Genomic DNA, 14,896 nt, shown 5'->3' on the forward strand with positions numbered 1-14,896 from the left:
TTAATGCTGAGATCATTTATGAAGCACTGCATTTTTATTTCTGGAGTCAGGGCAGCCAACCAAGTTTAGTGACATGGAACAAGTTGTCAATAGCTTTACAGACCTGCAGAGGATTTTAATTGGATAGGAGCATTTGGAACTGTGTGTGTGTGTGCGCGCACACACACACACACACACACACTCACACTTAGAAAGAGGGAGAGAGCATGAGCTCTTATTAGGAGCAAAGGATGTGTCCATGCACTTCAATGCCAAAAGAAACTAATTCATTTTGTATCTTTCATGGCAAAAATTCACCAAATCACAAATACTTTGCCTCTAGCACAATAAAGGAAGAAGAGATCTAAAAGTATTCTACAGCAGGCAGTTTCATACTGTGGTATTGCCTTTTTGAAAGATAGATCATTTCAGACATTATCATTAGCTTGAAAACATTTTTTGAAATAAATTTGTCTTTGTTGCTATCCTTTCTTCCTTTATTCCCCTAATGTGCCAAACCTATTTTAACCATCCTAGCTGTTCAAACACAATCCAGATTGGAATGTTAATTCTACAGTAGATCCAAGCCACAGTGATATGAACATCACATATCCAGACTCCTCTGTTCCAGTGGTTTTCAATCATTGGCTGTATGGATAAGAGCCAAACCACTGACTTTCCCCAGCCAGTCCACAGCAAGGCAGTCTACTGCTATTGGTTGAGACCCCTTCATTTGCTTCTTTCTTTGGCAGCAAACCACCATCTATCCCCATTCGCAACACTGAAATGCTTAGTTGCTTACTTGATATCCTGCAGAAAGCTGCCTTTGTACAAATAGGCCATTTGTCTATCTTGCCCACTACTCATAGCTGTCAACTTTTCCCTTTTCTTGTGAGGAATTCTATTCGGAATAAGGGAATTTCCCTTTAAAAAGGGGGAAAGTTGACAGCTATGCCACTACTGTCCACACTGGCTAGCAGCAGCTCTCCAGGCATAAGACAAGAGATACTACCAGCCCTTACTGGAGATGCTGGGAGTTGAACCTGCGACCTTCTGCATGCAAGACAGATGCTCTTCCACTGTGTTTCTTGTATAAGGCAGAAAGTTGAGCTCAGTTTTTTACAGCTATGTGCATGAAAGCATTCACCATAGACTCCTGCTGACGATTTGTTGGCAGACTAAGAGCAGGATAAGCAAACTCTCCACAGATGCCCTCTCAGCTCATTAGACTAGATTACACTACAGCACCACCCGCAGTGTGAATAAAACCTCAGTATACAGCATGCATAAGTATATAGTAGCAATATCCTTGGTCAATTTCATATGTGAAGAATAATGAGTTGGGGAAACAAACACTAATTGTTAACAAAACAAACAAGAAGATTCAAAATGGAAACATTAAACCCGTTAAAAGGTTTAATATGAATGCCCAGGGAGATCACTGACACTCACATCATTCACCATGTACTCAAAAAGGAGAGTTTTAAATTGTTCTGATACATGTGTTTATGTGTTGCTCATTACCAGTAACGTCACAGGAACAATCTACTAGGTGCCTGTGACATGTAATGGAGACACATATATTGCTTACAGCAGTGCTGGTGGTACTGCAAGGAGCTGCTTTTGGCTCTTTCCCTGGAGTGCATGAAATGCCATGAAAATATCCAAGCAGGTTGGATCAGAGATACCATGGTAGGTCAGAGGGGGGAAAGTGTTTATGCTAGGAGTGGTTTAAGTTGAGTGCATAACAAGCAGCCACTGTGCACATTCACCATGCCATGGAGTATGTACATAATGGCTGGTTGTTATGCACTCAGTTCAAACTACTACTAGCATAAATGCAGGGAACAGTTGAGTAGTGAGGGGAAGGAGCCTGCGGCCACTAGAGTGAAAGAATTTTTTTAATCAATATTGCAGGGAGAGGGATGGGTTGCCCACCTCTGAACTAGTTATATAAACTAAGGACATGCTACTTGGAGAGTGGGTATATTGTCCAGAAAATGTGTAAAATTCAACTGAGATAGGCTTATTCCCTCAAACTTGTTGGAAGTTATGCATGATGTCTGGAGAGCGTACAAAATGTCAAGTTATGTGAATTCTTCATGGCCTGTGGGAGAGTCTGTTTATTGAGTCTGTTTATTGACTGGGAAATGTACAATTTCCTCATGGACAATGCATGTGTACGTTCTTCATTAGGATGAATGTGCACAGGGGGTAATTGCTCTGCACATTAGCCCCTCAATTCACATTATCCATATTTTATATCTATATGTATACCTATATGTGTATACACATGCCATAGGAAATGTCAGCTCTACAATACTGCCATCAATTATCCAGCTGTGTTTCCTTTGACTTCACAAAATGCCAAATCATCTCCTACATATCTGGGTAATATGTTATCGCCTATTTTTTTAAATAAAGTGTCCTGGACATGCAACAGCGGAGTTAAAATTGCAAGCAACTGATCAGTGTTCATGGTTAAATGTAATCCAATGAGACATTTCTCCTATGATTAATTTCAAGTGCATTGTCAAAGATGGTGCAGACAATATCAAATTTGCAGCATGAGGCGGCCCTGATGTCTCTCAGCTTCTCTACGATCTGTTATGATTAGTGGGTAACAATCATCACCCCCCCCCCCAGTTTTCAAGAGGGAGACGGATCAAATACCAAAATACAGAGGGATTTTTCATGCTTCGCCAACAGAGGACAGTCTTTTGTGTATTTGTCAGATTAACATATTCTCGGATGGCATTTCCCAGAGGGAAATATCTGTCTCAAGCTGTTTCTTTCAGGCTCTTGCACACTGTCTGAATGGATCATTATGAAATTGCATCACTAATGCTTACAGCAGAGAAGCTGCTTGGTGCACAACCACAGTGAAATCATTCACATCCTAGCCACCCATTTGTACTTAACTAGTGTTCACACAGCCACACAACTTCCTCCTCAGTCACAAAGGGAGACCCACTACAGCCCACTAATAAAAGCAGCAGAGAGGTTTTTAAATTTTTGTAAGTCAAAGTCAATGAGAAAACACCAGAGGCATTAAAGTTACCAGCCATATGTGATAGAAAGCTCCATATCTGCAACAGCTATTTATCTTGTCCCAGCATTTTACAAACTCCTGTACCTCAGTATTTTTGTTCTCAGACAGAACCAGAACTTTGAACCTGCTTGAGTATTCCTCCCCTGAACTGTGTGAGCGGCAGGGCAGAGCTGCACCCAGTGACCCCAACCCAGCTCTTGCTGCCATGCTGGCCCCATTTCCTACCATCTATGCATAGGACAGAGTACCTTTCCCAGCCACAGGGCTGCATTCACTTATTGGTAATCTCCTGGGAACTGTGTGTCAGTGGTGGGCAGGATCAGAGGGGAAAGTGGGTAAGACCAGAAGCAAAAAGCAAGTGAAGCAATGGATTTGTCTCTTGCCCTTGAACAGTAGGTCACATTTCAGTCAGGCTTTGGCCGGGGAGGGCGGGATACAAAGAAAAAAAATTATTGTTATTAAATGTCAAAGGCATCTACACTCCACCATTCACCATCCACGCAAGTAGGAGACCTATCACAGTTCAAGGACACATTTCAAACAGAAGCCCTCAAGGAGGGCACAGAGCAAGATGGTTGAGGGGTGGGGCTTGGGGACGGGCATGGGCCTGTACAGAGGAGAGACCTATGGGTCGGATAGAGACGCAGAGGACCACACTTGGCTCCTGGGTCTGTGGTTCTGCACCTTGGTTTATGCATTGAATGGCATATCTGTAGAAAGAAGCCTGCTCTACACTAGTGATATAAGAAGGCAGCTATCTCTATTACAACCTGCAATCAGTGCTATTTTTGTTCTACGGCAGTTTGGTTTTTGCCAAATACCGCAATATTCCTCTTGCTGTCTGCTCTTTAACATAATTTATGTAATTTACACAAGTTATATAACTAGTTTATTAACCTGCATACCTTACACACATTTCAATATAAAGGAAATGTCAAAACAATGTTTAACATACACGTCCTGCTTTCTGCCCGCTCCTTAAATGAAAACTCACTTATCCAAATGTAAAGAATTATGTCCAAACCTCACTATGCACTCTGCAGATTCAGATATTACCCACTTTCTTTTTTCCCTTGTTTCTCTTTTGCTGGTGGACTACAGCCATTTCAGGAAGAAAATAATAATAATAATAATAATAATACTAATAATAATAATAATAATAATACTTAAAGCCCACCCATCTGACTGGGTTGCCCTAGTCATTGAAAAAGGGGGAAGAAAAATAATAAAAATCCCAGATTAGAAATGTTCCCACAAGAATCAATGGAAATCGTGGACTTGTTATGAAGTTGACATAATTAATAGTGGAGTTTCTGTTGCTCCTCACCTTTGCCTTAGATTTCTACACCTTTCATCATCAACCTCATTCTTCCAAAACACTTGACCAAGACCACAAAGAAGTAAGCTAAATTATGTAATCAGAGCAATATAAACTAATTGACATGATTTTCTTCGTTTGTGCACAGAGCTGTAGAGTTCACATGGCCCTACTGATGGCTTTGGAAAGCTGAGCAAAGTAAAAGGAATATATTTTTCTCACACTCCCTAAAAATGTGTTGGGAGATGAACATGTGACATCTCCTGAAAGCATCCCTAAGCTGACATCATGTGTGCTGTTATTGGGCCAGATAGAAATAACTGAGCGCCATTTACAAACTCAAAAGCCAGAAAGGTTCTAATTTATATTGTTTACCAGGTCCAGCTGCTCAAAGCAAATGCTTCTCTTCTACTCCCACTCCCCTTTCTTTCTCCCTTAAGGTAAGTTTGGGCTTAACATTGCCATCAATCAGAGACAATTCTTTTGTGCCAAGATGTTGACGTACAAAGTTACACTTCCCTTTGGAAAGCAACATGGCTCTTTTATTAAACTCATCTGTTTCAGTTGCCAAGGTTGAGAGTTCCTAAGTTGTCAAAAGTTGCTTCAATGCCTGATGGGAATGTGAAGGGGATGGTAGATTTCTGGGAATATATGTGTCCAGGAAGAATACTTGTCATGACTGGTGTGCCAGCCTTCTGAGAGCAGTGATTAAAAATGAATATTATGAGATCTTAGGTCAAACTAATTTGCACTTTCTCCATCCTGCAGACATAAGCCAGAGTGAGTTTATAATGCAGAAGTGGTTGTTGTGCAGATCCAGACTGTGTTCTGGGCAGTCTGTCTCTTGTTAGATACACTACCCAACAGTGGTACAGGCAAGGGCAAGATTCTGATGAGCACACCCATGTGTTGGAGTTGTCACTTGTACAGCCAATTAGATTTACTAACCAGCTGTACGAGTGAAAGTATTCAAACACATAACTGTCTGGCTTTTTCTCTGAGAAATGCTTAAAACATGGACATGGACAGGTTTATTTGATTAGTTGGATGAACTATAAGTTAGTCTTAGGTTCTGTAGAGTAGAGCATTCAAAATAGTAGCATGCACTACTATTCATTTTGTTTACAGTTTTAAGAAATGAAAAAGAACAGAGCAAGAGCAACAGAGAGAGATGCATGCAGAAGCCCCCACGTTCATTTCTCTACACTTTTGTCTGAATGTGAAGCCCTCCAAACATTTTGGACTCCAATGCCCATCATTCCTAGCCATGGGAGCCGATGTCCACAACATCTGACGGTGCCATGATGGCTGTCCCTGGTTTAAGGCAGTATTGAGTCTGATGGACCAGTGGCTGACTTTGGTATACAGCAGTTCTGACAATCATTGGTAGAAATAAACATAAAAGTGAAAGTGGTGTATTTTAAATAGTATAAATGGACTATTTTGGGTAGGTTTCGAAATCCACCTTTTACATCAGCTTCATTTGATAATAATAGTTCTGACACTGGTCATTATTTTCCTCTTTTACTACAACTTTTCTAAGATGAGAGCCTTGTTCCAGACTAGAGGCTTATGACCATTTCCCAGGAAAGACAACACATTGGTTGTATCCAACCACAGCTGAAGCATGTCACACCAAAGCAGTTTTGTCAATGTGGGGGGAGCCTTGGCTATAGCTACTGTTCATCTGATGGTGTTTTACACACACACACACCTACACCTCGCCTACATTTATTCATTATTGTGTACAGCTCCTTTACCATTTGCATTACATTTTGCCTAATTATGAAAACCTGCCACTGGTTTTAGTTAACTAATTAAGGATTTACAGTTATATGAACTCAGTATGCATGCTAGCCAAGCTGCTGCCTATTTATTGCAGCACATACAGAGATACATTTTAGATGAATTCTTTTTCAAGTTCCTTTACACATCTGTGATAAAAGGCTTTGGATGTGAGCCTAATCCATTCAGTCACTGGAAGTTTTGCCTTTGATTTCAATGGGATATAGATTGAATATTCCATTGCACAGAACATCCCATCATGTTGTCCCAAGGGAATGTACAAGTCGAGCAAAGGTGCAGAGATGCCATATGTTAGATGTCTTTCTATTGCCATTTGCATTTCCTTTGGCACACTAGATTGAGAACTAGTTTTAGCACAGGTTAAATACACATAACTAATTCTTTTTCTGGACCTCTCTGCCTTTGTGACACGTACAGGTTATTAGTAATGGAGTCTCATCCCTTCCATATACTATATGGATTCTATCACTTTTCCCATTTCTGTAAAGGACAGGTGTCTACCCTGCCTGACAGGTCTGAAAAATGAATGATTTTCATTGCGCCATGATAGATACACTCCCTAGACAAATCTGATCATGATCTACAGACAACTTCTTTAGAAGATTGACTCAAAGCTTGAAAAATGGTGTGCATATCCCCTTGAGAAGTACAGCTTCTCTCTGAAATAGGAAATAAATTATCAGTGCTCCGTGGCTATTCCATCATTTTATCCTCTGATGGAAAAGAAAAGCTATTTGCCTGTTTATCACAATGATCATCGAAACGAGGAAACCTTCCTGAGTTAGAATTGGAAGCATGAAGATCATCAGTTTTTCTTTTTTTAAGAAAAAACAAACACCTTTCGGGGTATATCTCAAGTACCTTGTTACCGGTATTAGGACATTTTTTGTAATGTTCCAGCAATCCTCTGATAACATCTCAGTGGGCCTTTGATCCCTAAAATCTATTTAGATCTGCTTGTAAAGTTCATTGCTTTTTATTAAATGCTTGATGGCAGAATCTCGTGGCCATTGTGTAATGCCATGGAGCTGATCTAGGTTGTATTTTTCACTGTGTATTGGTAATTTTGAACTGGTGTTATGAACACCCAGATTTACAAATGATGAGTCACCTATCTCTTGGAAGAGAAGGATGGCGGAGGAGTGGCTCAAACCAGGAGCTGGTGAGTTGTGTCAAAGCATCTTACCAGAGGTCCACTGAGATATTTTTGGGGCTATGGAGATCAGATCTGGAGCTGTGTCCCCAGCCTTTAGCCCTTCCAGATCAGTTATTCATACAGCCACCAGTTTTGTCAAACACATTACTTGTTCCCTCACAAAGCATTTCTTGAGGAATATAGAAAAGTACAAAATGTTTCATTCTTGTAAACTACTCTAATGAAATAATTGTTCTGCTTTTAAACACTCCAGAGGTGGTCTTTAGCAGCATAAGCTGCTTGAAAGCCCAATTGCAAACAGCCCTGTGCTACATTTTGAAGTCGCATTAGTTGGGATTTCAAAGCACAATATCACCTGATGCCACTATGATGTCAGGTGATTGACAGGTGGCCAGTTCATCCATCTAACTGAGCCTATCAGGCGTGGGGAGATAAGGTACTAGCCTCCTGGGTCAGAAAAAGTTTCCAATCCCTTGTCTGCTGCCAAGCCCCTCTATCCCTCTATAAATTACTTCTTGAGTCTCTTAGGTTAAGGCTCTCATCCTGTACACACCTACCTGGGAGTTAGCCTATAGAACTCAGGGGCGGGGCTGATTTTGAGTGGACATGTATAGGATTACATTGAAAGAGTCCAAGCCAATTTTTAACTACTTGGTCCTCAACGAAATATACTTTCCTTTACAGAGATGTGAAGTTCTTCTTACAATACGGTAATTCCTTCACAGCTATAACCTGTTATTGTCCATGATGAAAAGGATGCTTTCATCTAGTGGGGGAAATCCCCCCCCCCCATCTTCTAAAAAGTTCAATTAATTTCTTATCTTTATTAAACTGGTCCTAATTTAATTCTTATGGCTTTCTACAAAACGGAGCACAGTTGACAGACTGTATAGCATTTTTAAATACTTTAATTGTTTCTCTGCCACTTGGAACAGAGATAACATATTTCTCTTCAGCTTTAAGATTCTCCTGCAGCCATAAACTTTGAATATAAATATGATACATGGAAACTGGGGCCTGTTCTTGCACCTGCACAAAAGTGGATAAGATGACGCTGTCTTTTTGTGTCCGTCAGGTTCTGTATGTATGTTTATTTGCAATATGACTGGGAAAGAGCATGAAGCAATTACAGTAAGGGATTTAAGCACAAAGCCTGGCATTGCTGATTGCAGGCAGACTTCTAATCCAATTGAATCAGTGGCTGTTGCCCTGAAGTGCTTAATATCAGCCTTCATGATGTCTGAAGCCTTCCTTTTCTGTTTTTCTTTTTGCTGTTATTCATCAGCATGTAAGTTAAAAAGGTAAAGGACCCCTGGACTAAGGCTAAGGGAGCCAGTGTTTGTCCTCAGACAGCTTTCTGAGTCATGTGGCCAGCATGATTAAACTGCTTCTAGTGCACGGAACACCGTGACAAGTGCCAGAGTGCATGGAAATGCCATTTACCTTTCCGCCACAGCGGTACCCATTTATCTACTTGCACTGGTATGCTTTTGAACTGCTAGGTTGGCAGAAGCTGGGACAGAGCAACAGAAGCTCTTCCCATCACACAGATTTGAACCAACAACCTTGTTTGTTTGTTTGTTTGTTTGTTTGTTTGTTTGTTTATTGTGTATGTATTTATTTACATAGTTCTATTTGCCTGTATAATTCTAAGCACCATATCATGGGTTCCCTGGTGGTCTCCCACCTGGCCACCTCAGCAGACCCGCCAAGTGTCCCAATTTTCCAGGGATAGTCCCAGATATACAGAAGCCATCCCAGTTTCTGATTTGACCCCAGAATGACCCACTTTTCCTTAGGACATTGGGGAAATGTTGGAGCATATGGAGTTATGTGACCCCCAAGCCAAGGAGATAAGTAACTATGCAACCTTTAGAAGACATTTGAAGGGAAGGGGTTGTTGTTGTTGTTTTTGGTAATGTTTAATGATGTTTTTGTATAAGTTGGAAATGGCCCAAAATCATCATCATCATAATGGAATAGGAAATTCCTATTTTCATGGGAGAAATGTTGGAGGGTATGAGACAGGTATAGGACATAGCTAGTGCTCAGTAGATGCAGGAACAACTGCAGCTGGAATCCAAAGGAATTGGAATTTTTTTAGCATATTTATAAAAAGTGGAACATGGAAGAAAAGTCGTATGAGAAAACTTAGTAGCATCACTTAAGAGGAGCAGTGCTTGTGGCTTCTCATTTTCTCAAAGTCGAGGGATGCTGGGTCATGGGGTTCATTGTGACACCTCCCTCTGCTGGCTCATTGGTTACCAGAGTGCTAAAAGACCTAGTGATCTCCTATGGTGGGATCATTTTGTCTGTGTGAGAAAAAGGAGATAGACATGCAAGTAGGATTTCTCTCAGCATATGAATTCTGTGATGATAGAGAATTCATCTTGAGCATAGAGGCGTTAGGGAATACTAACTGTGAGCCCCATTTCTCTTTCTTTCCTAGGCTTTCCAGACTGAGAAAAGTCTTTTCCCATCTGGGAAGAAAAACTAAGATTTCTCCTCTCCCAGAGACCTCCCCCTCGCCCACAACCTCCCCCTCCGCACCCCTCTTTGAGAGGACACAAAAGGTAAGCCCCTTCAGCATATAGATGTTGCTTTCAGAGTAATATTAGTCCCTAAGAATTCTTAGGAATGGTCTCTCTGTAACTGTCTGAGGCCTATTTCAAGGTTCAGAAAATAAACATATCCCAACCATCCTGATCTAGAGGAAAATGGCAGGAGGAAGAAACGCCAAGGAAAACATGAAGGTAATGTCGATTTCCAAGGATATGCTCAGGGTAAATAGGAAAGTCCCTAAAAAACAGTTATACTTGCTAGCCTTCTCTTCTTTTCCATTCAGACGATATAATAGTTGAAGACCTGGAGGGAGAGCAGGGGCCTTAAAGTTGTCCATCATCTGTGCAGCAGAGCAAAAATACAAACAGGTCACCTAGTCAAAGTCATCCCTGCTAGTATGAGAGGCATCCCTGCTATCTCTTCCAATAAAAAAATTCAGAAACAATCAACCAGAGCCAAAGAATGGCAGTAGGGATGATAATTTAGGTAAACCAATTTCCTCTTATGTGCTCCTTCGTAGTAAAGGTTTGGGGTGAGGAGCCATCAAACTCCTTGGAACTTGCGGAAGGGCTGTACCTTGGTGGTCTGATTTACATACAGAAAGTGGACTGATGGAGAAGGGATGGAGCACTTGCCCCTTCTCAAGTGGGCTGCAAGAGGAAGGATGCTCTCTCCTTTCCAACCAGCATAGAAACACAGCTTTCCACTTTTCCACTGCCAGCCCCTGACAGGCTAGTAAGACTTTTTGCATGCTAGTAACTTTTGTGGGTTATTCACAGTGCTGTGTTCGTATTTGGTTGGATTGTCATTTGTGTTGAACCACCAACCTTCTGATTGGCAAGCCCAAGAGGCTCAGTGGTTTAAACCCCAGTGCCACCTGCTCCCTTGCAGCAGCATGCTCATCAGCATGTATTGGTAACATAACGGAACATCTACATTAATTAATTAATTGGATTAATGAATTAACCGCCCTATACCCAGGGGTCTCAGGGCAGTTCACACTACAAATATAACCCTCCTTTGAGAGCTGTTTATAGATTCACTGGTGTGACTTCCCCAATGAATCTATAAAACAGATATTTGGGAAAGATGCTAAGAACTCATTTCATCACTGGCCCATGTGAGTTTTGTTTTGTTTTGCACCAGTGATTCCAATATAATTGCCCAGTGAAAACGCTTCTGCTGTGCACCTGCTCTCTCCTCATAGTGCATTGTTACCTGGATGGCACAGAATGCTCTGTGGAGGACTGGTGGGTGGGTGCTTCACCGTTATGCATTTCTTCCAGTGCTACTGATTTACAGCTTTTGTGTTAACTGTACCAGGCAAATCCATTCCTTGTAATTCCACCAGTAATTCAGAGGCAACCAGGACACACATGCAGGGCATCATGTAAGCCCCAAGACTCCATCTCTGTTTAAGTTCAGTGGGATGCTTTGCTAGCTCAGTGAATGTTGTGTTTTTCTACAACTGTTACAATTTTATGACGTGACTCTAAGAAATCTGTTTATGCTGATACACTCATAGGGCTTATATAATTGGTTGCATGCATATCAAATCCTAATAGAAACTATTGCCATCACTTCCCAATTTGGGTAATTAGATATAATAGAATGGAGGGACTTGTGTTTCTGTGGCCTGTATATGACCTTTGAAAGCCATCTCCACCATATGATGTGATTACAAACAACATGAATCTCTTTCTGCTTCACCTTATTAGCATTTATTAATACCTGTGGCTTCTTTCCCTTCAGTTTATTATCTTAAAACTGCAGCTATTGATATGGGGTGGAGAATACTGATTTAGCTCCTATGGTGTAAAGCTTATCTTGATCTTAACATTTAATCTCCACTCTTAATTTGCCAAGTTTTCTTTCTCATCATTGCTTTTTAGATCTTGCCTTTCACCATACACAGGCCTGTAACTATAGGGAACCAATTCTTGGAAAAGTTGGCAGCTATTCAAAGTGGAACAGAGTAAAGAAACCACATTGGATGATGACATGTTGGATGGTGGATTCTGGTGCAATTTAAAGGGTGCAACAGCTGTCCAAAACTTGTGTGTGTGTGTGTGTGTGTGTGTGGTCAGCTGAAAAGTGTCACCAGCTGTGGTGTCTTGGGAGCAGGGGAAAGGATGGCGCTCCAAGGTGGTACTATATTAGAGAACTGGCCCAGGATGCATGGCTACATGAAGTATTGATGTCAGAGAAAAGCAGAGAATGGAGTGAAGCTCATGTGTGTGTGTGTGTGTGTGTGTGTGTAGAAAAGCATCAACTCCAAATCTACTTGGGTAGCTTGAAGCTAAAGCTAGCTCTCTTTCTCCGAATTAGAATGGCTTCTAGTTTCTTACCAGATTTCATTATCTGTAACAATAACAATAAATAACAGAAATGAAGCAGAAGAATTGTCATTAAATTTTGCACTAAATCTCATAGTTCAGAGAAACAGATATCCTTGAGGATATAAAAGTATCACAGAGAAAGGAGGCTTCTAATAATGTAATTATGTCCTTGTTGCTATGGTCTTCGGCCTCTGCAGATTTATTAAAAATCCAGTCTTCTGTTTTCAGTCAGATAAGGAGGAGGGGAGCTGAAGAAAAAGGGGAGCAAGTAATGGGAAGAAGTCGAATGGGAAGTAAATTTCTGTGTGTCAACTGAGCAACAGGTCAGAGTAGCACAGCCTTTGCCAAGCTGGTGCTCTCCAGTTGTTTTGAACTCCCAGCCTGCATGGCCATTGTGGTCAGGGATGATGGGAATCGTAGTCTAAAAATACCTGGAGAGCACCAGATTAAGGAGAGCTGGAGTAGCAAGCAAAAGATAAGGAAGATGACAATAACTGTTTGTACACAGGGAAGGAACTGTTTGTACACAGGGAAGGAAAAAGTTGCTCCTCTTGATATTAAGTGCTTTCTGCTGCCAATAAATAATCAAAGGAGAATGATTCACAGCAACTGAAAGGGTGTATGTAGAGTTTTTAATTGTCTTCTGCATCATAGCAACAAACCATCTAAGTCCAAAACTTTCCCCAGAATGCAGCCGTATTCCCCTGTGAACACATAAGCATAACCATCTCTTGTTTGATCTGTTATTCAGAAACTGGTATAGACTCATCTTCCTTTATTGTTAATGACATACCAAAATCCATAATAATTATACTTAATCTTTTAATACATAACTAGTTATTTCTCATTTTATAGCCCTTTTGTTATTTTTAGTATGTTTCTAGGTATTACATGTAATTGTGCCTTTTGCTCATTATGGGAAATTTTGTTTTGTGCAATTGTTGTATAAAACTGCACTGTTAAACCAATTTAAAGTTAAAATACTGCTTCTGAAACAGGGATGTTCCATTCTTAGTTATTGTTACAGAGTTTGGGGGTGCAAGGGAACCCATAACTGCTAGAGTCAGTGAATGTTAGAAATTAATAAATTAATAAATTTAGATAATATTTGTAGTGTTGAAGGAAAGATGCTGAACATTAAATTAAAAGCTAAATCAGGAAATTGCTTGCGGAGAAGGGCCACCAAGGTGTAGCCAATGGACAGTCATTGACTCTCTTGTTTAAGCTCTGAGTAATTAACAGAGTTGGGAGATTACAGGAGGCAGAGGCAGATATAGGATAGCATGACTAGTTCCCCCACACAGGGCACAGGAGCCAAGGGTGTGCTGTCCCGCCTGCTTCCCAAAGCCTAGTAAGTGCTTGCACAGCTTTGGGAAGGAGTCGGGAGGGCTCTAGGATCCTGCCAGAGACTCGTATCAAAGCCTAGCACCTCCCTTACCCAGCTTTGAGAAGGTGACTGAGCTGGGGGGAGGTCATCAAATTTTGGCCTCACACAGGGTGCCATATTGCCACGATCTGCCACTGCAGGAGGCATGATGTCACACAAGAAAAATGTCTTCGTTTGAAAATCAAAGGTCTGGGTAAAGCAGGGAGCAAGCAGACAGATGAGGAGTTGTTTCTGGGAGCAGAGTTTCTTGGGGAAAAGAAAGGAAGTGGGCAGGACTCCATGAGCTGCTGTGATGGCCAAAACCATATTGGCAGGCTGGGGCAGAGGCCCAGAGATGACAGTCAGGATGCCTTGGTAATCCAGCACCGCACTGCTTAGGGAAGAAGCTCCTCTTGAGATGTAAGGCTGTGAACTCTCTCCAAAGTAGACCCAGATGTAAATATGTGTGCAATGGATCATATTTCTTAAAGACAGTGGTCTCCACTGTGCCTTGATTTCCCAATGGAAACATAACCCTGGGTGAGCTTCTGGAACCCCCTGGAATCTTGCTATCACTCAGCAGAGACTCGGGTAGCGTCCAACCTCTATTACATTATAAGTATAAGTTTTATTTACGGCCATTGTCCCAACACATAAAAACACAATTGCAAAACACATATAATATTTAAAACCTTTGACAGAGGCTGAACCCTCTGCTCGTTACTAAATAAAAGCACAGACTGTCCAACTATCTATTTTCGCATTTTGGCTCCTAGATTAGCGGGGTTCTCCTGACCATACCAGAGCCCTTTTCCTTCTTTAGAGCTAAGACTCTGTTCAGGTATTTGGCAACAGTTCGTGATCTAGCTGGATCTTCGTCGTTCAATAGAAATCTCAGTTTGGTTTCTTTGGCATCACCCGTGCATCCCACTAGATATGGAGCAAGTAACTTACTCCTGAGCGAAGAATAATGAGGACAGCTAAGGAGAATGTGATGCAGCGATTCAGGTGATCCACAGTTACATAAAAGAGATATCGGTCCATTAGAGATTCTACTTTCCATTACCTTGGAAGGGAAGGTGTTAACCTCTATTACATTATGATAGCTGAAATCATTGATAGATTTATCCACTACAATTATGTCTAAATCTATTTAAAAACAAACTTACTCTAGTCACTAGTTTAAAGTATGCCTGGCATTTATTCTCTGATTCCTTGCTGAGTACAATGGATTTTCATCTCTAGGGTCCCTGTAATGGGAGTGCTTCTTCTATTATTATTACTAGAATCCACTAAGCTTGGAGCAGTAATGAAAATC

This window comes from Lacerta agilis, chromosome 5 (assembly GCF_009819535.1).
Source record: "Lacerta agilis isolate rLacAgi1 chromosome 5, rLacAgi1.pri, whole genome shotgun sequence".
In the NCBI taxonomy this organism is placed as follows: Eukaryota; Metazoa; Chordata; class Lepidosauria; order Squamata; family Lacertidae; genus Lacerta; species Lacerta agilis.